Source organism: Grammomys surdaster, unplaced genomic scaffold (genome assembly GCF_004785775.1).
Source record: "Grammomys surdaster isolate TR1022 unplaced genomic scaffold, NIH_TR_1.0 217, whole genome shotgun sequence".
Classification (NCBI taxonomy): Eukaryota; Metazoa; Chordata; class Mammalia; order Rodentia; family Muridae; genus Grammomys; species Grammomys surdaster.
In genome coordinates, this window is record NW_021604662.1 from 84,647 (window position 1) to 112,311 (window position 27,665).

General features: G+C 40.3%; 1 protein-coding gene across 1 annotated transcript in view; it reads left to right on the forward strand.

Moving 5' to 3' along the window:
• The first annotated feature begins 4,855 nt into the window (after nucleotides 1-4,855).
• Cdkl5 (cyclin dependent kinase like 5) overlaps nucleotides 4,856-27,665 on the forward strand; it is a 223,177-nt gene continuing 200,367 nt past the window's right edge. The window contains exon 1 of the mRNA XM_028772684.1: nucleotides 4,856-4,941. The gene's annotated coding sequence lies outside the window, so the exon portion shown is untranslated. The remainder of the gene's footprint in view (nucleotides 4,942-27,665) is intronic.

Here is a 27,665-nt window from a genome sequence, read left to right on the forward strand (position 1 = left end):
ACCTGTGAGGTAAGCACTACTAATGTTGTATTCATTTTATATAAGAGGAAACTGAGGCACACAGAAGCTGAGCAATTTATACAAGGCCATAATTGAAGCTAGCATTTGAACCTAGGCGAGCTGCCCTTCTATGGTTTTTGCTAAGGTAGCTTTCATGTGACACTCTATTCTGTGGTTTGCTTTCACTCTCTCCAGTCATTCCTTCCTTCCTTTTTGTTTTTAACCAATGTAGTCCAGGCAGCTACATAGCCAAGGGCGACCTTAAACTCCTGAGCCTCTGACCTTTATTTCCAGAGTGCTGGAATCGCAGATGTGCACCACCAGTCCTAATTTATTTGGTGCTGGGGATTCAGCCTAGGGCTTCATAATTGCCAGGCAAATGCACTATCAACTGCATCACATTCCCAGACATACATTTGTTTGTTTGTTTGTTTATCTATCTATCTATCTATCTATCTATCTATCTATCTATCTATCTATCTATCTATTTGAGACAAACTCTCATGCTATAGCCCAGGTTGACTTCAACTTATTAAGTCCTGCTCAGACTTCATAAGGGAAGGTATTATAGACATAAAAATCAACAAGGTCACCTTTTCATGTTTCATTTTAGAACAGGTGACAATGTTTTTACTTCCTTTGACATTAGGGTAACTCTCTTGTCAACTTTCATAGTCTATAGTGGTGGTAGTTTAGACAGAGTATACAGACACAGTTCTTGTGATCAGAAACCTGTATCTTTTTTTTTTTTTTTTTGAGACAGGGTTTCTCTGTATATCCTTGGCTGTCCAGGAACTCAGTCTGTAGACCAGGCTGACCTGTAACTCAGAGATCCACCTGCCTTTGCCTCCTGAGTGCTAGGATTAAAGGTGTATGCCACCACTATTAGGCTGGAAAAGCTATATCTTAAAACAATTTTTGTTGTTTTACTTTGGTTTTGGTTTCTTGAGGCGAACATCTTAACTATAGAGCTCTGGCTGTCCTGGAACTTACTATGTGATCAGGCTGGCCTTAAAAAGCATAGAGATCTGCCTGTCTTTGCCACTCAAGTTCTGTGATTAAAGGCATCCCTGCCTGTTTTGTTTTTGAAACAGAGTTTGAGATTATTAAAAAGGGATTTTTTTTTTAGTGTGAGTGTGTGTGTGTGCCTGTGCACAGATGAAAGTGTTGGTACATGTATGTGCTCACATATGTAGAGGCCAGAGAGGTATTGTTAATTAGGATATATGTGCTATGTTTTGAGCCTGGGACTTGCTAATTAGGCTAGGCAGGCTTGCTGGTATAGGCTACTTGCTAATTAGGCTACCTGGCTGGAGCCAGGTATCTCTGCCTCCCCAGCCCTGGATTACAAACCCCTAAGCAAATCTTTGTCACCAGGCTTGGCTTTTCATGTAGGCCCTGGGAATGAACTCAGACCCTCATACTTGAGCAACAAGCACTTTACCTCCTGAGCCACCTTCCCAGCCTCAAAAGGAGATTTGAAAGATGGATTTAAACACAGACTTTAATGGAAAAAGAGAAAGAATAGACACACCCGGAATCATAAACTTGGACTTCTCAGAGGAAAGTCACTTCTTGGCTTTTTTTCTTTTTTGAAGACATGAGATGACCATAGTTTAGAATGTGTTAAAGGTGTAGGAAAACATTGGAGTGTTAAGGAGGACACTCATGTTCCTTTGAATATTTGTGGCTAAACTCAGTGCCTGAAGAACAAAGATAGAGACTTTAAAAGCTTAGAGTAATGCACCGGACTTGAATTTGTAAAATGACATTTCCTCAAATAGCATAAACTTAATTTTTAGTGTTTGCTTTGTTTGTTGAGATAAGGTGTCACTTAGGTAGCCATGCTGGCCTGGACCTTGCTGTGTAAATATGAGTGGCCTTGAAATTGCTGTGATCTTCCTGCTTCTGCCTTTCAAGTGCTGGCATTGCAAAGGTGTGCCGCCACATCCTAATTGCTTATTTATTTCTCTCTTTTTTGTTTGGTTTTCATGAATTAAGTCATGTAAGATTTGGCTTGATTTGAGCTCTGAACAGGGCAAAACAATTACTGATGCTCCTGTCTGTCTACAAGTACTACCAATTCATCTATCGGGATGTTTCTTCTGCCTTGCCAAGGACCCAAGTTGCATCATGAAGTTAAGATCCAGATGGTTGTCATGAGCCTACTTTTTATTTTTCCATTTCTCTCTTTTTAAAACTTTAGATAGTAGGTAGGCTTTGACTTAAGGCTGGCTTTCTTCTCAGTTACAAAGTGGCTGCCTGTGGCATTTGGGATATTTAACTTCCTTGTTCATCCAGACAGTATAGAGGGGGAAGAAATCTTTCTTTTAAAGCATGGGATGATAAGCTTTTTCTTTTAGTCTAATCAAGCCACATACTATTGACTGAGACTAATTTAGACTCAGCCTCTTGATGTGTGAAGGGTCTGGATATCTGAAAACAGTGGGGGGTTCCATTAGGAGAGAGGGAGCAAATAGATGCTGAAGAGGCTCTGAAGCTGGTTCTCCATCTGGAAGTGGTGAGACTCTTGCTGAGACATGTGAGGATTAGAGATAATGTGTGTAACACTATCAGGTTGTGCAAAGAGGCAAATGAAAGCAGAGGATACCCAGTTAAATGTGAATTTCACATAAATAGCAACTCATTTTTTCAGTATGTGTATCCCTTTCTACAAATACTAGAGATTTATTTAGTTTGCTCAGAAGGGCGTTTCATAAAATTCCTTTTGGACAGTGATTAAAAGACTTAATCAGTCTTCTAGCCTTGTGCTTAATGTATTTGGATACAACACATGTATTACAAGTTATTGTTTATGTAAAACTCAAATTTATGGAGGCAGCCTGTGCTTTCTCTGTCAGCCCTAAATATCTGTAGAACTGTTAGCAGAATAGGCATTTGCAGGGAACTATTATTGCTCTTTTTACAGAAGAAAGGACCTCAGGTAAAAGACAGCATGGTATTTCTTTAAAACACGTAGAATGTCTAGTTTTCTCTCAAAACGGGAATTAACTGAACTGGATGTGACTCCAATAAACTAGTGCTGAAAACCAGATCAAAGCAAACGTCCTTCAGTGAACAGCTGTGTTTGCCCATGGTATGGCTCGTTGGAAAACATCTAATACAGCTACTTAAAACGACATTGAACTTACATCTGTGGTCGTTCTGTTACTGTTTTTTTTTCCTTACCTTCTTCTCAGTGTATTCAGATAAACCATCCTTCCTTTGACTCCAAGGCAATGCGGCTGAAATTTCTACTACAAAGGCACTGACAGGGGGTGATAATGCAGTGATCATCCCAGGAATTCTGGCTCCACGTGGGTGAAGCATGAGGTCACAGCACTGTGATTTTGCAACTGGAGGAGGCAGGAGCCTCTGAAAAGCCTGACTCCATTTTCCCCTCACTGTTAATTCCCTGCTCCTACCTGGAAAATTTTCTAATGTTTCCTGAGAAAGTGGGTGCCTTCAATTGCTTATAAAATATTCACCACGTTATGAAAAGGAATAATCTTTTTGGCTTGGTATCAAGTAGACAAATCTATTGTATAGCTACCAGATTGAAGACAGGAGTAGACTAAATGGATTTTATCCAATATATCTATTTCCTATAACAACAACAACAAAAATTCTGACTTGGTGACATCTTAAACATTATACACTACCTATTTTCTGTCCCTAAACCCCAGAAAAACCTTTTCTTCCTCTCTGCTTTTTAAAGGTGGAAATCATGCAGCTTTTCATAGATTTGTCTGCAAGGTCTTTCATAAAAGATTTTTTTTCTTAATTAAAAAAAAGTACACTGGAACTATATCTTATCCACTAGTCATCCTCATTGGAAACCTGATTCTCGGTGGGACTTAAGATCTTTGTATTTCTACTGGTGCGGCAATGACTTCATTGCTTTAAAAATTTTTTTTTACCAGCTGGGGAATCGTGTAAAGAGAGCAGCATCGGACGGGAGTAGAGTTGTGGTTTGCTGCTGCAGCCGCGGCAGCCGCGGTTTGCACGCGTCCAGCTGCTGTGTAAGGAATCCTCGGGCTGCCAGTTCTTTGCTCTTAAGTCACCCCAGGGAATCGCAGGCTGCGAGATGAACGTGCATATGAATGTGTTTGCACGCGCGTGCACGCCCAACTGCAACAGTTAGGCAGCAGCAATGGACTTTAATATCTTTTTTTTTTAAACCGACGACCGAGATGAGCCATCCTTCGTCCTTTATTTTCAAGCAGTGCCCGGGCTCCCGCCCGAAATGTGCTCCCCGCCCTCCACCCATTCCGCGCTCTGGTCCCCAGAGAGGGAAGCTCGGATAGCTGCGCTGCAGGCAGGATTCCCCCTTTTTTTTCTACTGCAGTGACAGGTGGATTCCCGGGCCTCCTCACCCCCCTCAACCCCCTCATCCACCCCTCTCTCAGTCACGATCTCTCCCTCCCCTTATCCTACTCCTCCCTCACTTCCCCCTGCCCATGTAAGCTCGCAGCTTGAGCCCCGCCCCTCCAAACCTAGCAGCCCAGGTTGCTAGGGCCTGGCAGGGCAACCAAACCTGGTGCCCCAAGAAGAGAATCGCGAGCGCGCATAAGCGCGTTCGCATAGTAGAGAACTAATACAAAAAATCCTGGTTCTAGGATTTTTGGGGACTCGAGAACGAGCGGCGTGGGCGGGGCGCGCGAGCCCGAACTCGAGCACGAGCGCTTTCTCTTCATTGGCGCCTATTAGTAGGCGGGGCTAAGGCGGGACCTAGCGGAATGAGAGGAGCTTGCCGATTGGGTTAAATGAGCAGACGGGGGAGGTGCGATCATCAAATTAGGCTGCGCGTTTGCTCCGGCGAGAGGGCGGGGCCGGAGGTTTCGATTACTTGTCGCTGCCGCTAGGGAAGGTAAAGCGGTGACGGCGGCCGCGAGAGTGGAGAGTGGAGGCTTCCCCGATAGAGGTGGGGGACTCGGCAGGGTGAGTAGTTGCGACCGCCCGTCAGGCCGTCTCATGTTGGCCGTGTGTCCACTGCCTTGTCTTTAGAGAGAGAACCCAGTTGGTCCACTTCGGAGGGTGACAGAAGGGGTAGCAGCGCCGGTCCCTGCACAACAGGGAGACACAGTGAAGGCGTCCCAAGCTGGAGTCTCCCTCGGTGATCCACCACGAGTCTCTAGGGTCTTCCCGGAAGGGCTGGGGCTGGAATTTTTGGTGCTAGGAGACAGAGGGGGCTGTGCTAGACTTATGGTAGGTCGAGGTCGGACCCCGCGGGGCTCCCCTTTGCTGCAGGTCTGCGGTGTCCCCACCCCGCCGCCCCCGTGGCCAGGGCTCTCTGGGCTTGCGGCGAGGGAAGCCCTTTTCCGCTAGCGCCAAGGAGGGCCCCCGAACCCCCCGCCCAAGTTCCCAGAGAGCCCGGGACCAGCCGGCAGCTGCGACTCGCAGCCCCGGTCCTTCTGACCTTGGCTGCCCGGGAGGGTGGGCGAGCGCCCCGCCTGCAGCCCCGCAGGTTTCTGCCACCTTCCACAGGACAAGTTTCAGGCGTTACTGTGAAGTTCACGGCTGGCGTGCTGGCAGAGAAGCAGAAACTGACCTCTTCTCAGACCTTCCTACCCTTTGGACCTTCATAGAAATTGAATCCTGGGGTTTGGAACCATCTGCCAGAACGAACAGGTCCTTCTCGCACTGACACGGTTTTTTTGTGCCCACGTTGGGGTAAAAAATAACCTGGGCATATTTCAGTGTAAAAGCAGATCTTTCTTGGGGGTTTTGTTTTTTCGCTTCACTTGAGTTAGGCATAGCACAGATGCTTGGATAAGAAAAGCCTGACCTTAGTATCTCTACAGACAGACTAGAAGGATGCTGTGATATTTAAATAGTTGCAGATCAGTATTCTGTTAACAGAATTATTTTTAATTGGCTTAAATTTAAGCTGATTTTAGAAAGTATTGACACAGAATAATTTCTTTCCGCGCATCTGATTTAGGCTTGTTTGAACATAATGGTTATGTAGGCAGTATAAAAGATTACACAAATTAATTTGTCTGAGAGCATTTGACTGAAAAAAGAAGGCATAAATATGTATAGAATATAGGATTAGGGTTTTAGGTAACATCTGCTGGAACACTTCCAGCTTGTTTGTTTCTTGCTGTAGGGTTACAAAAAAAGACATTTTTACTGAGACACTTTGGAATTACAGACTGCATAACATTTAGATGGGAACTCATTTTTAATTCCTCTAAATATATTAAAATATTTTTATAAAATGCAAAAGGGTATGCTTTTTTTATCCCTGTATATCTGGTGTTGAAAGGGGGAGTATGATCTTACATTTAACAACCCAACTAGGATTCATTAATAATAAAAACGTAAAGGCCTCCATCTTTCCGAGAATGGAGATTTAAGTACCTAGGCAAGCCTTTTTCCTATTAAAAGTCCTATTTTAGGTTGGAGCATTTTTGGCGTTGACGCTGGAATGGGAGTAAGGAAGCCTGCAGCAGTATTACCAGTTTGACACCACCAGTGGGTGTTTCTGTTGACAAATGCCTAGAGGAGAGCATTTGGAAAGGAAATCTTTTTTGGGTGGTGGGATGGGGTAGGGTAAGGAGGGTAGGTGAGGGGAGAAGGAGACAGAAGAGAGAAGCTGTAAAACTAAAGCTGCCAACACTGTGTATGTTGAGCTTTGCACAAGTACAGGGAACCTAATTAGGGAGAAAAATACCATTTGGCTATATTAAAGAATAGAACTTCAAAAGAGGCATACTAAATAAAGTTAACCATTCCAAGAGTATTTAATAATCCGCCATTTCTGAGTACTTGGGAAGAGGGCTTCTCTTTTGGAAAGGGCATCAAATTCTTTTGAATTGGCTTGCCTTTTAAACATAGCATAGTGGTTCATTTGTTAGGTAGAAATAGAAACAGTTTACTGTCCTCATTGTGTGGATTTAGCATAGCTTCTAAGCCTATTTTTTTTTATAATAAAAAGAACTTGGTGCATTAGAAAAAATACTCAGAAATAAAATTTCTTCCCTAGGGAGTGTTACTTTTATTACTGCTTAGTCTTATATTAATGGTTTAGGGACTTCTTAAGCACCCCTGTCAGGGTTATGATTTTGTTGTTGTTTATGCAAGGGTCTTGGAGTTAAATCAGAGATGCATCCAGTGTGCTCCCTAAGGTAGGTTTTTTTTTTGTGTGGGGGGGAAGGTTTCCATTGAGAGAAATTGCAGGCCCATCTCTCATATAAATGAGTAATAGAAGGTTGACTGATTGTGAATTAAATGTATTCTGTTCCAGATAGTCTACATTTGAGAAGAACCAGACTTTATGTGGCATTTTCTGTTTTGAAGGTGTAGTATTCTTACACTACAAACCTTCAATACAGAGGTGGAGAAATTTCTCTAAGTATGCATTTTCCCCCAACCTGATCCACCACAATGGCTAAGGATCTATGAGAGATTCTCAGCCACAGTTGCATTGTTGAAAATGACAGCAGCTCCTCTTGTAGGAAGTTAGCTTTTCAGGATGATTTACATTTCAGTTTACTTTATAGTAGAACATAGAGCTATAGCTGAGAAATGAGCTTGTAGGAAATTTGTAAAGAAATGAGTTGGGGAATATTTTCTTATCTGTTAACATTTTCACCCTTTTTCTTCTTCCATTTTGACAGCATTGGTGGTTATCATTTTCATTTTAATAGGATTTTAATGTTTGAAGGTGTGCTAATATGGAATTTTATTTTTGGCAGTTAGTATGTGAGTATAATACTCTAGTATAACAAATTGATGTCAAATAATAATATGAGTCGTTTAAAATGAACAAAGCAATCCACTTGCATAGATCCAAAATAGGAGGGAGATCTTTTATATAACCCTTTAGTACAAAACCATCAAGATTTGAAATATTTTGTTGTTTGCTGATTAGAAAGGACTGTCTACTCAGAATCAGATAATTTTAAATCTTAAAGTTTTATTTTTGGCAACATCAAGTTCCTTGACAGAGGGGAAGATAAAATGTCAAAGGTCACTCACCATCTGATAATTGTGTCTGGTGGACCATATATTTCAACTTAAGAAAATAAGGCAAAATCAAGACATTAGAATTGGAGCTGGATCTCAGAAGGAGGGTACATGGCCTTGAATTGGCTCCCTAGCACCAGAGGCGAGTGGGATGGTAGTCTGCATTTAAGCTCTCTGTATGAGATTCCACTTTGCTTTCAATCTTAAAATCTTTCCTTTTTGTTTTTTCATTCACAATTTTAACATTTGGATTTTTTTTTGAGATAGGGTCTCATTTTTAATTCAGGCTTTCTTGGAATTAACAATGTAGCCCAAGGTGGCCTGGAACTTATGGCAATCTTCCTGTCTCAGCTTCCCAGTATGCTGGGATTAGCAGAATGAGATACTATGTTTGATCTAGATTTAACATTTTGGTAATTTTTTTAAAGAAATTTTCCTTTATATGGGGCAATGCATGCATTAGTGAATTATTCAAATATCCAGTATCATTTCTCATTTGAGTTTATGCAGTTCTTCATGTGGAGATAGGAATTTGGGAAGCAATTCCATCAGTGGATATGAAAACTGAGACGGTGGACTTTCTACCTACAGAGATATTTAACATTTAAACATTTCAGATTTGAGAATTAACAGAAAATTACTTATTGGATTACAAAGATCAGGCTCTTGGAATTCAACACTTTGAATTAAGCTTTTTTTACTTAAAGACATTTGTTTGGGGGGTAGTTCTTATCAGAGTCATGTTTTTGGTGGAGTCTTTCTTTTGTATAGTCTGCTCTGTAATTTTCATAATGTTACATTCATTGACCAATTACATGTGCTGTGACAAATTATTTATTCACGTGCATGCATGTGTGCTCACAGCCTTCTCCAAGGTAGATGTATTCCTTATTTCTCATATACATGTCAGACGGGCTCAGAAATAATTTGCACATATTAGCTAGCTAGTCAGCAGAAGAGGCAAAATTGCCATACAAACCGGTCTGACTTGAAATTGTGCTTTTCAAAGCTCTGCTTTCTGCTTCTTTTTAAAGAGTGAGGTTCCTAAAGCCTGTTTTGAATTCATTCTCTACATTGTGCCTGGGGAGTCCTGGAGGTATAAATTTGCTTCCTGGGTTGATGGGCCTCATTGGCAAGAGTGCCTTGACTTTTGTGACATGGTGGACTGGACTAGATCCATCAAGACTGCTGGTTAGGACAACCAAAAGTATAGACTTTTGGCAAGTACAGCTTTATTGGTTTGGGTCTTTCACAAATGAAAGTTGTACATATAATCATGTATGTCCAAAATGAGATAATTGTTTCAATCATATATGTCCAAGAAGAGATAATTGTTTCTAGTTAAATACTTGGTACTTCATGTTTCTGCATATTCATTATAAGCTCACACTGGCTGATTAAGTTTACTATAGTAATAAAGATTATGAAGATATCTTTTGAATTCAGTTTTGTCTTTGTAGGTGTGTTGCTAGGGATCAAGCCCAGGGTATTGCACGTTCTAGGCAAGTCCTCTACTGTTAACTATATTCCTAATAGTATCCTCCTAATCCCACTTTTCTTCCCCAGTAAAGGCTCTCACTGGGCTACGAGGTCGGCCTTGAACTCACCTTTTGTATTCCAGGCAAGACTTGAACAATCTTTCCTGTCTTGATGAAGAATTCTGCCTGGAGCAGCAATTTACAGGCCTGGACTTCCAGGCCTGGCTAGATATACTCTTGAAGTGGCAGCTGTTATAATTTTCAGATGGATATCTTTTCAGTAATTATAATGACTTAAGTAAAATAAAATTGAGAGGTAAAATTTAAAGAAGTACAGTGTTCTTGTTTCTTTTTTAAAAGATTTATTTATTTTCTGTATATGAGTATACTGTAGCTGTCTTCAGACACACCAGAAGAGGGCATTGGATCCCACTACAGATGGTTGTGAGCCACCACGTGGTTGCTGAGAATTGAACTAAGGACCTCTGGAAGAGCAGCCAGTGCTCTTAACTGCTGAGCCATCTCTCCAACCCTTGTTCTTGTTTCTTAATTTTTTTTATTAAATTTATGTGTATGTACATGTGGCTATCCAAGAGGGATTCTCTGGAGCTGAAGTTATAGGAAATTTTAAACTGCCTGATATGGTGCTGGGAATTGAACTCTGGCCTTCTGGAAGAACAGAGCAGCAAGCCCTCCCAACCACAGATCCATTTCTCTGTACCCCCCCCCCATTCTTGTATCTTAATACATAGAGATTGAACTCGAATGAAATATTTTCTCCTGAAAGCAGAGTTGTGGGGCTGAGTTGTAGGCCTTTCAGTGAAGTGCTTGTCTAACTTTCACAAAGCCCTGTGTTGGATCCTTAGGACCATATAAACAGGAGGTGGTAGAGAGATCTGTAGTCTCTAGCATTCAGGAAGCCCCAAGTTCTAGCCCTCCATAAACTGTGTGTGGTGGCACATGCCTGTAATCTTAGCACTTGGGAAACAGGAAGATTAGATAAGCAAGGTCATTTTTGGCTACGAAGTGAGTTCAAAGTTAGCCGTAAGATGCTATCTTTTTTTTATAAAAGGTAGTTTTCTACTTAATACTTTGTGGTGGTTGTAATGGTAGTAGTAGTGATGATGAAGAAGAAGAAGGAGGAGGAGGAGGAGGGGAGGAGGAAGAGGAGGAGAAAGAGGAGGAGGAAGAAGGGGAGGAAGAAGGGGAGGAAGAAGAGGAAATAAAGGATGATGATTTTTCTTTACATTTTTATTACATTTGTATATTTTGTGTGTAGGTGTGGCTGATCATCCACATTCCATGGCACTTGTGTGGAGGTCAGAGTATAACTTTGCAGAAGTCTGTTCTCTCCTTCCACTATTTGGGGCTCAGGGATTGAACTCAGGTGAGAAGACATGGTGGCCAGTATCTTCACAGGCTGAGCCATATTACCAACCCTATTATTTTTAAAGCAAGACAGCCTAACTGTTAAGGATTAGTTTGAATAAAGTACTTACAGGTTCCCGTGAAAGAAGAGAAGAAGAAAAGAACATACCATCTTTGTTTTTCAGTCAATAAAAATCATTTTTTGTTATTTAATGATGGATATTATAGAGTCTCAGGACCAGAAATCTTTTTGGCCAGATCAGTGGGATGTTGTGGATAGATGGAGCCTGGAAAATAATTGTTGATTTCTGTACAAAGTACAGCTTTCCAGCATACAGTTTAACACTTGTTTTTGAACAACCATCTCAATGTGTAGCCCTGGCTTGCCTGGAACTTACTATGTAGACCAGGCTGGCCTTGAACTCACAAAGATCCACCTGCCTCTGCCTCTCTAATCTTGGGATTAAAGATGTGCACTGCCACCTCAAGCAAAAGTATCTTTTATTTTAAAAGTTTACTAATCATTCTTTAATAAATTTATGGAGATTTATAACCACTACTATCAATTTTCAGAATATTTTAATCATTCTAAAAAAATTCTTCTTGAAACATAGTTTTTGAAACCCTGTTTATCTGCTTCATCTAGGTCTCTTAGTCATCAGACACCAGCAATATCTTAAAAGATGTCTTTCAACTATAATTTTTTACACGTCATAATTTTTGTGTTTCATTTTTTTATTTGGTATGTGTGTGTGTCTGTGTGTACATGAGTATGTGAACATGCACATGAAAGTCAGAGGACAGCTTTCAGGAATCAGTTCTCTTCTTCTAGTATGTGAGACTTGAGGATTAAACTCCTTAAGGTTAGTGGCAAATACCTTTCTTACTGAGCCACCTATCAGACCAGTTTCAAGTTTTTACCTAAGCACAATTCTTAGAAGACTATGAAGAATCATACTACAAATGACACAAGTTACCTTGTGTTTATGGTTTTATGCTGATCATAAATTCTGTAGCCAAAGCTGACCTTTAAGTCCTTTTCTCCTGAGTGTTGGGAGTACAGATGTGTGCTTCCTATTTAAGTGGTGTTGGAGATCAAATCTGGGGTTCAAACAAGCCAGGCAAGCATTCTACCAAAATGAGTCACATTCCCAGTCCTGGTTTCATCTGTTTGTAAAGCTAGCAAATAAAATAACATTGTTCTTAGTGATATATTAGAAACACATAGAAAAGAAATCATGGGAAAAAAATCATAGGATTATTGCATAAGGAAAACTCACTTTCAGATATAAGACTATGGGCAGAACAATTGGTTTTCTTTATACTGAGCCAGTGCCATTGTGCTGTTTACTATTTGATCTCTTATTTGAGCTCTAATTGTCCTAGACCCTTAAAAGTGCTGGGCAGGTAAATCATTAACTCTGTATGGAAGGTTGTATCTGGATTTGTAATAGCATTAAACAAATAATGCTGATCTGATATTAATAGATTATTATCAATTTAGTCACAACTGTTTGAAATAGTTTCTGATTTGTAAGTTATGAATACGTTTCTTTTTGTTACTTATATATTCTTTCTAAGAGAGAGAGACCCATATCAAATAGTAACTGCTGGAAATAAATTTTTTTATTTGTTTATATGTGGGTTCTTGAATGTACCCTATTTGTACAGTAGCTGCAGAATCCAGAAGAGGGCATCAGATCCCCTAGAACTAGAGTTGCAAGCAGCTGGGAGTCACCTGATGTAGGTGGTGGAAAAGGACCCTGGGTCCTCTGTAAGGGTATCAAGTAATCGTAATGATTGAGCCATTTCTCCAACACTGCAATAACTTTAGATAAATAATGGTTTTTGATAGCAAGAAAACAGGTTTCTGGGAGCTAATAAAACATGGATGAATGCATTTTAGTTTTAAAAAATTATTTTTTTAAATTTGTGTTTTATTTTTTAATTGTGTGTGTGTGTTTGTGTGTGTGCGAGTACACTCGTGTGTATGTATGTCAGTTCATGAGTATAGATGTCCCAGAAAGCCAGAGGAATTGGATCTCTCAGAGCTAGAATGTAGGTGCGGGGAACTGAATCCATGTTCTGTGTAAGAGTGTACTCTCTCTTAACAACTAAGTTGTCTTTCCAGCCCTTGTTTGTTTGTTTGTTTATTTATTATACATACATTAATATTTATAAATATTTTGTGTACCTGTGTATATTCATACACATATACATGGAATGAGTATAAGTCAAACAACAATTTTCAGGGGTTGGTTCTTCATTATACTGTGTGGGTTGTCAGACTTGGCTGAAAGCACTTATTTTAGGGAAGTTGCAGTTACAGATCTTTGTATTATGTCTAAAGATTAGATTCTTGGCAAAATGAGATTAAGTTTCATATTAAACACATAGGAAGTTATGGTAAATAAAAAACGGCAATATATGTGATAAATGGGGCTAGGGAGATAGGTTCCTTGGTAAAATATTTGTCATGTGTGCATTAGGATCTGAGATCAGTCCCTAGCACTCATGTTAAAAAAAAGAACTCAATTGTATTTTTTTGTTGTTCTCATAGTGCTTTGTGTGGTTTCTGATTTTGTTTTTCTGTGTGTTTGAATGTGTGTGTCTCTGTGCCACAATATAGACTTTTTTGTCTCTTTTTTCTGTTTATTTTGCCCTATTCTGGATTTTATTTTATTATTAGTTTTTACATGCGTGTTTTCTAATGCAAGAGAGAAAGAAAGGTGTGGAGTGGTGTAGAGTTGTGGAGGAGCTTCAGACAAGGAGACTATAATCAGAATATATTGTGTGAAAAAATCTGTTTTTCTTTTTTCCTTTTATTTATTCACTGTACATCATGATTGCAGTTTCCTCCCTTCTCTCCTCCCAGTTCCATCCTCACACCTCCTCCCCTATTCTCCCCTTACCTTCTCCTCTGAGATGATAGGAACCCATCCTGGCACATCAAGAGCATCCTCTCCCACTGAGGCCCAACAAGGCAGCCCAGTTAGGAGAAGGGGATCAAAAGGGAGGCAACAGAGTCAAGTCCCTGCCCTAGTAGTTAGGGGACCCACATGGAGACCATGATGCACATCCATTACATATGTGTAGGGGGGCTAGGTCCAGCCGTTGCACACTCTTTAGTTCGTGGTTAAGACACTGTGAGCCCCCATTGGCCTGGGTTAGTTTACTCTGTAGGTCTTCTTTTGCTGTCTTTGACCTCTCTGGCTCCCATAGTCCTTTCTTCCACTCTTCCATAAGCCTCCCCAACCTCCATCCAATGTTTGGCTGTGAGTCTCTGCATCTCTTTCCATTGGCAGCTGGGTGGAACCTCTCAGAGGACAGTTATGCTAGGCTCCTGTCTGCAAGCATAGCAGAGTATCATTAATAGTGTCAGAGGCTGGCTCTCTCCCACAGTATGGGTCTCAAGTTGGGCCAGCCATTGGTTGGCTGTTCCCTCAGTCTCTGCTCCATCTTCATCCCTGTGCATCTTGTAGGCAGGGCAGATTTTGGGTTGAAGTTTAGTGGATGGTTTGCTGTCCTCTTCCCTCCACTGGAAGTCCTGCCTGGCCACAGAGGGTGACCCCATCAGCCTCTATATCTCCAGCTGCTAGTAGTCTCAATTAGGGACATCCCCATAGACTCCCAGGAGCCTTCTGTCTCCCAGATCTCAGTCTTATTCTAGAGATGCCCTCCACCCCTGCTGATTTCCCTTCTCTCTCTCCCTTTCCTGCTTTCCCCACCCTCTCTCCCACCCAGTTCCCTCCATCCATCCACCTCCAATGTCTATTTTATTTCCCCTTCTGAGTGAGATTAAAATAAAAATACATTTAATGAAGAGTAGGGGTGGCAAACACACACTTGTAACCCTAGTGGTGGTGTTGGGGTAGAGACAAGTCAATCCCAGATGTTTGTGGGCCAGCTAGTCTGACTGAATCAATGTCTCCAAATTCATTGTTACGTGCAAAATGGTAGAGAAAGTCACCAGATATTGACCTCTGGTTTTCATACAAATGTAAATACCCAATTACACACATGTGTACATAAGAACATGTACATATGCATACATCCTGTCCTCCACAAAATGGTGATAAATAATAGCTGAAGAAAACTTGTTGGATTGGGTTTGCTGAATTTCCCTGATGTTGGCCAGTTGTAGAAACTAGTTCCCTGAGAAGTAGAATCTTAAAGAGATTGTCAGAGTTGGTTCAGAAGAGAAGACCCTAGAATTTATCCACATTCCCAGACACTCCATCCTGGCTCATCAGGTTCTTTAATTGCTAGTAATAATTAATAATATTACAACTAAATTCAAATTTCAAGTTGTACAATACGTACACAAAAATGGTTTTCTTTATTTTTGTTTGAAGTAGAGTTGGAGTTTATTAAAAGGGATTTATTTTGATGTGTATGGATGTTTTATTTACTGCTATGTCTGTGCACTGCATGCATATTTGTGGAGACCAGACAAGGATGGCAGATCCTCTGAAACTGGAATTGCAGATGGTTACCAGCTGTCATGCGGTGCTGGGATTGGCACCCAGGTCCTCTGGAAGTAGCTAGTGCTCTTAACTGCTGAGGTCTTCTCCAGTCCCCAAATGTATTTTTAAACATAGATTTAAGTGTGGTGGTAGTTATGATGATTGTGGTTGTGGTAGTGGGTGGCAGGTGTGTAGGGGAGTGGTTAATAGACATATATGTGGTTAATTGAAAGGTTAATATAAAAATTAAGATATGCTTGAGCAAAGGCGTGGGCTTCTCAAGGGAGTGTCACTGAAAAGGCCATTCTTAATTGTGCTTATTGAAATTGATTGACATAAACAAAAGTTAATTTTGTGCAAATTGGAATTTCATACTGCATCAGTTCTTTATAGAACAATCTATCTTACATCCTGAGATCTGTTTTTGCTTCATTTAACAAATACTTAATGAGTAACTACTGTAGCCCTGCCCTCTAATTAAGCATTTCGTATTGAAATGAAGACAGAGGAGGGAGGAAGTCACCTATGGGAACAAATAACGTGGTTAAGGTAGCTAATCTACTCTGAGGGTTGATAGGAAGGCCAGGTTGAGGTAACTTTTCAGTGAATTTTAAGGAGAAGAAGGGTTGCTTTAATTAGAAATAAGCTTTTCAAAAGAGTGGGTGCAAATGCCCTGAGGCAAGGTATGAATTAGAGGCTTGTGAGAAACAAGACCTTTGAATCCTAGCTTGTATGTGTATATGTGTGTGTGTGTGTGTGTGTGTGTGTGTGTGTGTGAGTGTGTGTGAGTGTGTATATGCATGTAATGATTAAATGGGTAAAACTAGAAAGGAGACCTGGAGATAAAAAGAGGTGCTGAGGAGCGGGCCATGGAAGGCAAAAGGACAAATGTGACTTGAGATCTGAAAGGAGAGTAAAGGAAATGTAAAAAGAGGGGTAGGGGGAAGAGGGAAGAGAGAGGGAGATGAGAATATGCTTAAAAAACATTGCTTTGAAAATGTCATAAAATGAGGGACTGGAGAGATGGTTCAGTGGTTAAGAGTATATACTGCTCAAGTTCAGTTCATAGCATCCATGTCAGGTAGCTCACAACAACCTGTAACTCTAGCTCCAGGGGATCGCATCCTTTCTTCTGGAATCCTGGACACTCATGTGCACACACCCCATTGTATATAATTAAAAATAAAATTAGAAACATCTCAAAAGAAAATGTCATAATGCTATCTAATGCCCTTGTGTGCTATTTCTGTTGGATTTATTTTATATGTATGCTTGGTTTTTGCCTGTACGTATATATATCCACCACATGTCTGCCTGGTGCCAGCAGAGGTCAGAAGAGGGTCTCAGATCCCCTGGAACTGGAGTTACAGATGGTTCTGAGCCACCATGTTGGTACTAGGAATGCAGTCCAGGTCCCCTGCAAGATCAACAAGTGCCCTTAACTGTTATGCCATCTCTCCAGCCCCCTTGTATGCTAATTACAAATAATGTTAAGAAGAAAGAATTCTAAAATGGCTACAAAGGAGGAAAGACAAAGAGAGCAGAAGGCAGCAGCAGTCAGTAGTAGCCCAGTAACCCCACTGCTTTTAACCCTTGTCTCCCCGGGAACTATTGGAGACTTTAATCAGGGGTGCCCTGTGAAATACAGTGCTGTAATCAAACCAAGAATTTCAGTTTACTGGAATCTTGATAGTTTGTCGAAAAGGTTATAATCGATGCAAGGTAAAATATTCTTCTCATCTCATTACAATGTTTGCAACTGCTTTCTGGATTGATGGTCATCCGTGGTTCTCCTTTTCATTGTTTTTCTAGAAACTACCTGTACTTTTCCTAAGATTCCTTTTCTCTTTCACCATGCTGTTAACCTTATATAGCAATGCCATTTCTATTTATAACTGAACTAAAATATTTTTTCTAGTGGTTTCACTTTTCCTTATTTAAACTTAAAACTCTGCTGGTTTTCTCTCATCCCATTTATCTGCTGAAGTTATTTAATGTCTTGATAAAACATTTTATTAAATATCAACATTACATTTGAATTGTTCATTTGTATCTCCAAATATATTTTGGATCTGGTTTAATATTTCTCAACCTGTATGCTGTTTCTTTCTTGATTTCTAATATTTTATGTGTACTTACAGTGTCTTTAGATAATTTTGCTAATACTGTTTAGGGGCATCAGACTTCAGGAAGCATACCATTTCAAATCTCGTTGGTTTTTTTTTGTGACCTTCTCTTTTATATTAAACAATTCTGTGTCAGACTTTTATTCTTTTTTACTTTCTCTGTGTATACACATGTGTCACTATATGATATAAGCCAGAGGAGAATGTTTGGAATCCTACTCTGTCACTCTCCATCTATCCTTGTGTGGCTGGCCAGTACCCCTAAACCAATCCTCTTGTCTGATCCCAGATCCTTGGCAACAAGGAAGTTAGGGACATGAAGGGCCACACCTGGCTTTTTTACACAAGTGCTGGGTGTCTGAACTTAGGCTTTATGCTCTTAACCCTCTTAGCCATCCAGCTGTGTGTCAGACTTTTGTGTTCAAATTAACTTACCTGTGCCCCTGCTCTGCAGAGGTGCCTATTTTGAATATCCAGATTAGTTTATTCTCCTACAGTAAGCATTCTAACACGTTTAGGAGATGTTCCTTTACACCAAGTCTCAAGTAACCTTGCTTTTAGTAGAGGGTGATTTTGAATTAGAGGTGTGTGCCACCAGGCCAGACACCATGCAAAAATTTCCTTGGCCTTGCTGAGTGCATGGGGTTCAGGTCTTCATTTGGTTTAGAATTGCTAGCTCCTACCCGTATTGAATGCTGCTTTTGCCCCCTATACCTATGGAATGAATAATCACAGCTTCATCACTTTCTTCTTCCATGATTTCCTGTACAACCTACCTTTTGATGTTGCCTTTAACTTAGTGTACTTTCAGCATCGGTTCTTAGGCTTTATTAACTGTCCTGTACCTGTGCAGTTTGCCTGCCTGCCCTCCCTCCCTTCCTCCCTACTTGATTGGTGGCCCTCCCTTGCTCCCTTTTCATGGTGGTTAAGAGTTTGAAAATGGTTTATGTCAATATTTTTTTTTCAGTTTCATCCAGGCCAGGTATGCACTTGAAAATAATTGCCTCTTTTCCAAATTAAAGAGTATGAAGCCAAAGTTTTTGTCCTAGTAGTTTCTCTAGTCTCCAGAGTTAATGCCCTTGATTTAGAGGTGTGTTTTGAAGTCTTGTCTGTCTCTATGTGTGCAGTATTGGTAAAGGAAATTGACACTTTCTTGGCTGACCTTGTGCTAGGGTAACAGTTATGTTGAGTGTTGTTGTTATTTTTCAGGCCACTGAGAGAATGTTGACATCAATATAAGCAATGGTGATGTTCTGTAAGCCAGAAGAAGAGGCCAAATGCAGGACTAAAGCACTGGGTAATAGCACATTCAAATGGAAAATCAGGGTACAAGTGGCCAAGGCAGACTTAAGGCAAAATAAAGGGGCAATCAGTGGTTTGAGAGTAGGTAAAAAGAATCTTAAGAGAGGCCTAGAAATGTCAGGTAAAAAGAATGGGCCTTAGGAGGGCATATTCAAGACATGGGTGTACAAATAGGCTATGTTAACCTACGAGAATTGTAAAAATAACAATAACAAAGATGTAAATCTGTGTATTGCGTGCCTCACATTGTCCTGGGAGTTTGATTTTCTTTCATTATGGCCCAAAAGAATGTATGAATGTCAAAACTAGTAGTTTAAATAGTCTTAGAAAGATGGACAAGTGGTATTTGTTATGAACTGTAAACTCTGTGATGGCATAGTGTAAGCTCAGCATGTGGCACATAGGAAATGCTTAGTAGACTTTTTCTTGTGAACGATGTCCCTTTTCTGCCACCCCTAAAAAAAATGGGAGTCTCATGCCAGTACCTTCTTGTTGGGTGTTTCTCTATATTGGGTACTTATCTAGTGAGTTTCCCTTTCAGTTCAGCCTGTAGAAATGCGCTATCCTTGGCCGCACATTGGTACATGACTAGGTGCTGATGGCTCCCTATGGAGAGCTACAAACTTTTCTGCCAGTGTTAATAGTACAGTGGATGGCTGAGCATGAGGGGAGGTACTGTTGGAGGGAGATGCCAGGAGGCAGGACAGTGATTGGGATGTAAAGTGAATATAAAAAAGTAACATAGTATTTTCAGATGACTTGGATGGACAGCAAAGGAATCAAATCCCTTAAATAAAAATTCATTGACTTAATACAATAAATAATTTTATACATAAAAAAGAACCCTTTACACAGTTTAAAAAAATATAGTAGATTAGGCCAAATTTGAAATGGAGTTGGTTTTTTTTTCATGATCTATTCTACCAGGTAATGTAATTGCAGAGTCCTTGTTCATAATAATCTCTCTGATGTCATCTCTCTCTCCTTCTCTCCTTCTTCTGCCTTTATCATCCTTTACTTTCTCCTTTCTACTCCTTTACCATCAAGGAAAACTGTCATTTTTGGAACATGTTGCTTATTTATCAAGTGTCTTCACACGCCCCTAGGCTACTGGTTAGGTCTTTTAGACTGGCAAACTAGCTTTAAATGTGTTACCACACTGAGTAAAATAAACACTGTCACATAAAATCCTTCTGGGAATGCAGTAAGTTAACCAAAGAATTAATTTGCCATGATATAAATTAGGTAGATGGCTTCTGCCATTTTTGGATTGTCCAGTAGTTTTAAACATCCTTTCTACCTTTGAATTAATTTATGGCCCCTGCTTTACTGGAAAATGTGTACCCTCAGCCTCTCTTACTGGGGTACAGGATTGTGATATAAGTTTGACAAGTACGTTACACAATAGAGACTTGGACACAGAATGAGCATTGTGTAATGGTGATCATACTGAATTAATAACCTGTAAATAATGTTGATAGAGGGGTTTACTTTTTTAAAAAAATACTGCTTTTTAAAAATTTTTGTGTATGCATATGTGCCCATGTGAGTTTGTGTGGATACTATTCATGCAGGAACCAGTGGAGGTCAGCAGAGTATGTCAGATCCCTTGGAACTGGAATTATAGGCCATCATAAACTGTCATGTCTGTCCTGGGAACCCAACCAGGTGATTTGCAGGAGCAGTAAGTGCTCTTATAATCACTGAGCTGTCATCTCTCCAGTGCCAGATTTTGAAGGAGTGGTAATGGCAGGGCATTGGAAATTTAGTCTTTGGTGTTACTAAGCAATGGTGGTAACAAAGAAGGAGTATGCGATTTATTATATTTGTTTGTGGTTTATCTTCCCTTTCTTGAATTATCTAACATTTGTGGTTAGATGTCTCTTTTGTTTTTTTTTTTGTTTTGTTTTTTTGTTTTTGTTGTTTTGTTTTTTATTGGATATTTTATTTATATTTCAGATGTTATCCCCTTTCCCCATTTCCCCCCATCCACCTATAACCCCCTATTCCATCCCTTTCCTCCTGCTTCTGTGAGGATATGCCCCCACCCACCCACTACCACCTCCTGGCCCTCGAATTCCCCCACACTGGGGCATCCAATCTTCACTGGACCAAGGATTTCCTCTCCCACCTATGTCCAACAAGGCTATCCTCCACTACGCATACAGTTGGAGCCATGGATCCCTTCCTATGTGCTCTCAGACTGGTGGTTTAGACCCTGGGAGCTCTGGTTGGTTGGTTGGTATTGTTGCTCTCCCCATGGGGCCACAAACCCTTTCAGCTCCTTCAGTCTTCTCTCTAACTCCTCCATTGGGAACCCCATGATCAGATCAATGGTTAGCTGTGAGCATCTGCCTCTGTATATGTCAGACTCTGGCAGACCTCTAAGGAGACAGCTATATTAGGCTCCTGTCAGCATGTGTGGTTAAATGTCTTATGATCAGTTTTAGCCATTATTTCTTCAAGTTCTTTAGTCCTAGTCTCTTTTCTTTCCATGGATCCTAATTATATCAGGACCTTTGATACTGCCCCACAGATCTTTCCTATTAGGCTCCCCCCCCACCATGTTATTCACCCACTTTCAAGGTCACTAATTGCTTCCCTTGGCTGAATTGTTTCTGCTGGGGAACCCCGTTGAAGTGGTCATCTCTCTTAAAGGGTAACATTCCGTTGGTGGCAGTTTTATTTGATTTGTCTTTACAGTTTCCATTTCTTTGCTGGAATTACCCATCTGATTTTTCATGCTGTTCTTTTTTGGCTTCAGAGCCACCAACATACTGCTTAACAATATTTAAACTATTCTAGTATCTCTTCCTGCCTGACTCTTTTTTGTTTTGTTTTGTTTTTGAGCATTTGTTTCTTTGTGTTCTCTTTTGCCTTGTGGTTTAACTTTCTTATAGTTGTTGGAAGCCTGACTTACTGTGTACAGTACTAGAGATGGAGGTACATAATTTTTATGTTATACATGGGCATGTTTTTCTTTCTGCTAGGCTTTTCATGTTGGGATTTGAGTTAATCCAGTTAAGAGTTGAGTTCCCCCACCATCATTATAGTTTCTCTCAGAGTACCTTAGGCTTCAAATTTTCTTAGTAATACTTTGTATTAGTGTGGGAGTTAGTCACCTGTTCCATTCAAAAACATTGAATCTCCCCTTTGATTTATGCCTTGACAAGTTTCTTTCCTATAGGCTCTTATTTTTCTTTTGAATTTTGCTTTACTGTTCTTTAGCTTGTTGAAATATGGTCTCTGTTTTCCTGATTAAGTCTTGGATTTAGCTTGTAGTCCCAGGGCCTTGCCCCTCTGACTGTTCTATTGGCCTCTTTGGGGAATACTGTCCCACTCTCAGAAGAAAGATACAGCATCCCCCATCCCCTTCCATGAAGCTTTAACCCAGGTCTTAAGGATAGAAGTGGATAGAGGCAATAACTGCCTTTCTTTCTCTGTTGGCCATGGGAATGATGGGAGTGGGGGTGCCTTGCTCCTCTGGCACTGCAATTGTACCGCTTGCATCACAGGACTGCATCACAATGGGTACCCTCAAGGCTCTTCCCTTTGCTTCAGTGCCTATGGGGCATGGGCAGGGGTTGGTGGCTGGAGGGTCAAGATCCTGCAGAAGATTGGGCTCCCCAAACTCTGCAGCCCCCAGAAGTTTCACACTGCCCCTTCAGCAAACTACGCCAAGCTCTCACCACTTTGCCACCTGTTTTAAACCCTCCTTTTTTGCTGTTGGACTCATAGTCTATCCAAGGTAAGCACCAGATTGTCTCCTGTCTCTCTGCTTCTTTACTTTTTGAGCCAACTGTTTAATCCTATGTTGGGTCAGAAATTTGGTTACTCTTAAGATTTTAACATACATGTATAGTTAAACCTGAATTTAGTTATTATTCATATTCTCCTAAATAAGACTGAGATTTTTGAATGGTTATTCTTAACCCTGGTGGCCTCTCCCATGATAATGTTTCTTGAATGTTAACCTTGCTTTAATTAGACTACCTTAAGCCTATAAAATAGTGAATATTTTCTTCAGATTTCTTCGCTCGCCATTCTTCATTCACATCCTTTCTTCCTTGTTGGCTCAGTTTCCTTCTGTCAACATATAAATACCAATCCTGCTTTAAGGAAAAGAGCCAAATATGAGTAACCATGACCTGAGAACATGAATTCAAGTTACTTTGAATGGTCTGGTCTGCCATGGAAAAGAGAGTACACGAGCTTTTGTAGTCATAGAAAAGGAGCTTATGGCCGGGTGGTGGTGGCGCACGCCTTTAATCCCAGCACTTGGGAGGCAGAGGCAGGTGGATTTCTGAGTTCAAGAGTTCGAGGCTAGCCTGGTCTACAGAGTGAGTTCCAGGACAGCCAGAGCTACACAGAGAAACCCTGTCTCAAAAAAAACCGAAAAAAAAAAAAAAGAAAAGGAGCTTATGAATTGATTGCTCATAAAACATGTAGGTGTGGGGTCCCCAGGTAAGTGGGGGGAAATTGTAAGACTCGAATATATTTCTTATAATATCAGCATTAGTGTTGAGGGGATGAGGCATGGTCAGCTTAGTGATGTATTTCAATAGCCTTATCTGAAAGTCAAGGCGTTTTAGGTCACGAAAAGGCTATTAAAAAGGGACAACTAGTAACCCAAAATAATTTTGTTCTTGACCTGAAAGATCCAAGTACTCCATAATCCCAGTTGTCTACTCAGCCAAGGTCAAGCAATCTGCAAGCTCCCTAATGCACATGCAGCTCCTTCAGAGAACTTCAAATTCTGTCTAAATAGTATTCTTAAGTAGTTCTTTCAGTAGCTGTCCATTAGTAGTAAATCTATTCTTAATGTGTCTGAAAATGCCCTGACTTAATGTTTCTCTTGAATGATTGCTAAATGGCACATAGAATTTCAGGTTGACAAATCTTCCTTCTTCACATTGATACTGTGAGTCTCTTGTGTTTTGACAAGCTTTGTTTAATGAGAAGTCTGTAGTTAGTTCACTTGTAGTTTTCCTAGCAGGCACATCAAAATCTTTTCTCTTGGGCCTCCTTTGAAGACCCTTTTGCTTTTGGTTGGCAGTTTTTCTGCACTATCTTTTTTCTTTTTTTTTTTTTTTTGGTTTTTCGAGACAGGGTTCCTCTGTATAGCCCAGGCTGTCCTGGAACTCACTCTGTAGACCAGGCTGGCCTTGAACTCAGAAATCCGCCTGCCTCTGCCTCCCAAGTGCTGGGATTAAAGGCGTGTGCCACCACCACCCAGCCCTGCACTATCTTGTTTTGTTTTGTTTTGTTTTGTTTTGTTTTGAGACAAACTTTCTCTGTAATAGAGCCCTGTAAATTCAGTCTGTAGATCAGGCTGGCCTCGAACTCACATAGATCTGTCTGCCTGCACCTCCCAAGTGCTGGGAGTAAAGACATGCCCAACTCTCTGTACTATCTTTAGCCATAGGTTTACTTTTATTTATCTTGCATTTATTTCCTGCATTCCATCAGTGTGAAGACTCCTGATAGTCTCAGTTGTATTTGTGGTCTTTAGAAATACCGTTTCTCTTCCATTTTCACTTTTTGGAGCTATTATTTAGATATTGGAACTTTATTGTTCTCTCTCTCTCTCTCTCTCTCTCTCTCTCTCTCTCTCTCTCTCTCTCGGTGTGTGTGTGTGTGTGTGTGTGTGTGTGTGTGTGTATGTGTGGTATATTTGGGTGCAGTGGGGATATGTATAGAGGCAAGAGGATAATGTTGGATATTATTTCCTTGTTACCTGTTCACCCTGACTTTTAAAACCAATTCTATTTATTTTTATTTTAGCTATATAGAATGTATGTGTGTGTGTGTGTGTGCGTGTGTGTGTATAAGCATATGTGTGTAAGCACCTGTGTGTGCAAGTACATGCCGTCCTGTACACATGTGGAGGTCAGAGGACAACTTTATGGGGTAAGTTTTCTCCATATATCTTTATGTATGTTCTGGGGTATTGAACTCAGATTGTCAGGCTTTGTGGCAAGTGTTTTTACCCTTTTATTTCCCATCCTTCTCTCCCAGATACAGCCTTTTCGCCCCCAAGATAGATTTCTCTTTGACATGGAACTTGGCTAGGCTGAGTGGCTGAATAGCCAGCAAGTCGTAAGGATCCATTCTAGGACACACCACAGTCATGTTTCTTTCAATTGGGTTCTTGGATTCTGGGGATTGAACTCAGTCCCTCATGCTTAGGAGGAAAGTATTTTCCCAATTGAGCTATCACTGCAGCCCAAATATTCTTTATTACTTTAATATTTAAATTGTGCTATTTCTGGTGGCTTCTTGGCATCTTTTTCAAAAAGAAAAGTTTATTTAGTATATTAAGAGGGGCAGTAGGATAGGCAGTCACAAGAGTACTGGCTGTAACAAATTTCCTGTCATCTTTTTTATAACTAATCAATTTGTTTTCTTTGAACACTCAAACATATAGTTATATTGAGCTTTGGATTATTTTCTTAAGGGGTTCTTGAAAAAGGAAGACTTTTACCTTCCTGTTTTCCCTTAAACCTTTTTGCTTGTTTCTGTATGTAGATTTTTGGCTTTCATTAACTTAGAAAGTGTCTGCCTATGCCTAGCTTGTGAAGTGTGATTTCTTAACTGTTCTTTTTGTTTTGTTCTGTTATTTTGTTTGTTGAGAACAGGGTCTCTCTGTGAAGCCCTGACTATCCTGGAACCCGATCTGTGGACCAGGTTGGCCTCAAACTCACAGACATCCACCTGTCTCTGCCTCCAAGTGCTGGAATTAAAGGCTTGTGCCATCACTGCTCAGCCTCCTTAACTGTTCTTAATATTGTTTTAAGTATTACTCAGAAGAGTAAGTGTTAATTCTGTATTTAAAGACCATTTTGCAATCTTTTGGTCATTGTTGAAATTTGTTACTCCTAGCCAGGGAGAAAGAAGTGTTAGTCAGGTTTTTAAGAGGAGGCTCTTTTATTTTTCATGGCTTAGTGCTTTGGTTACTTTTTCTTGTCACAGTCTTAGACTGATATGTGAAGATTTTTTTTTTTTCCACCGAAAAATGTCTGTGAACTTATGGTGTTTCACATCCTGTTTCATCCCATACACAGACTTGAAACATTTTCTGCTTCTTGACTTTATAGTCATTTGACATTGCAGTTCTTGGTTTAGGGGGTAGAAAGAAGCAGGTCTTTGTCCTGTGGTAAATTGTGTATAATATACTATCTGTATTTGTATCACTTGTTCCTGTTATTATTTTCTTCCTGACTATGTCACCAAGTAGTTTAGCCAGTTAAAAACCAGAAAGAAATTACAACCACAGACATTTTCTCTTTTGTGCAGGTTATATGATTTTTTCTATATAGCTCATGCTATCTAATAGTAATTTTTATTTTTTAAAGGTTTTTAAAATTTTTTCAAAATTGTAAAACTCAGGAGTCTGTTATTTCTACTATATGGATCAAGTTTATAGATATTTTTGCAGACTATAATCAATCCTTGTAATAGATAGCTTCTGTTGGAAAATGAATTTTAAGATTCTCAGAAGGGAATATGTAATGGTGCCCAGCCCCACACAGTCCATTTTATGCTGCTATAACACACTGATATATTATTTGACTCATGTTTTTGGAGGCTGAAAAGACTAAAAACATAGTGTGTTGAGATCATTAATGTGATGTGAGCCCGTGGCAGAAGGGCAAGTAAACAAAATATTCTGACAAGAAATTGGGCCAAAGTTATTCTTTTTGGCAGTAAGTACTCTCTTAATAATGATATCAATTCATTCTTGAAGGAGATTCTTCATGACCTAATCAATTCTTAAAGACCTCACATTATTTTTTGAAACAGAATCTATGTAGGTCTGATTGTCCTATAACTCACTATGTAAACCAGGCTAGATTTGAAGTCATAGAGGTCCACTGGCCTCTATCTCCGTAATGTTGAGGTGAAAGGCACAAGCTTCCATGCTCAGCAAGGCCCCACCTATTAACATTGCTCTAATGCCAACTACATATTGTCATAAATCTTGGAGTGGACATTCAAACAATAGTGTTTGATTTCCCACTGGTTGTTACAAATCCTACCCATTAGTTTCATTCTTGCTGTGAAGTTATTACCATTCATGATGAGTTAGTGGCAACCTCGTCTTCTCTCCACTGAGACTTCAGTGTTGTGATTTTCTTCAGCTCCTGGAACCATCTGCAAATAAATCAGTTTCTAGCCTTAGAACTTTTCTTCTCATCTTTCCCAGGTGACATACTGCTAGGTGCTTGAGTGCCGTTTGAGACTGGGCCCTTGCCAGGGAGCCTCAGCTTTGCTGCAGCAAATGCCTATTCTCTATCTTGTTCTCAGAGAGTTCTCAATGGTGAAAGAACAGGTTTTTTTTTTTCCTTTCAGGACATCTTGTGGGTAGAGGCCAAGGATGCTGGCAAGCATCCTAGGATGTAAAAGCTCTCTGCCCATAACAGAATTACCTCACCTTAAATGTCAGCAGTGCTGAGGTTGAGTAACCTTGTTGAATCCTTAGTTTTCCTTTGCCTCTTCTGTTTTCTCTGTCCATATTCTTTTGATTTTCATTTTTAAAAAATTATATATTTTTATTGTTCATACATTGGTGTTTTGCCTGTATGTATGTCTGCATGAGTTTGTCAGACCTTGGAGTTATAGACAGTTGTGAGCTGCCATGTGGGAACCTGGGTCCTGTGGAAGAACAGTCAGTGCTCTTAACTGCTGAGCCATCTCTCAGGTCCCCTCTCCCCATATTCTTACTCCTAAGGTTCTCATCCTAGAAAACCTTTCCTGAGAGCTGTCAGAATGGCTCAGCAGAGGAGCCCAGGTAGGTTCCCAAGGTCCACATGATTAATGTACAACTGCCTGCAGCTCCAGCTCTGGGGAATCTGATGACTTCCTCTGACCTCTGTATATACCTATACTCATGTGAATGTACATACACACACACACACACACACACACACACACACACACACACACACACA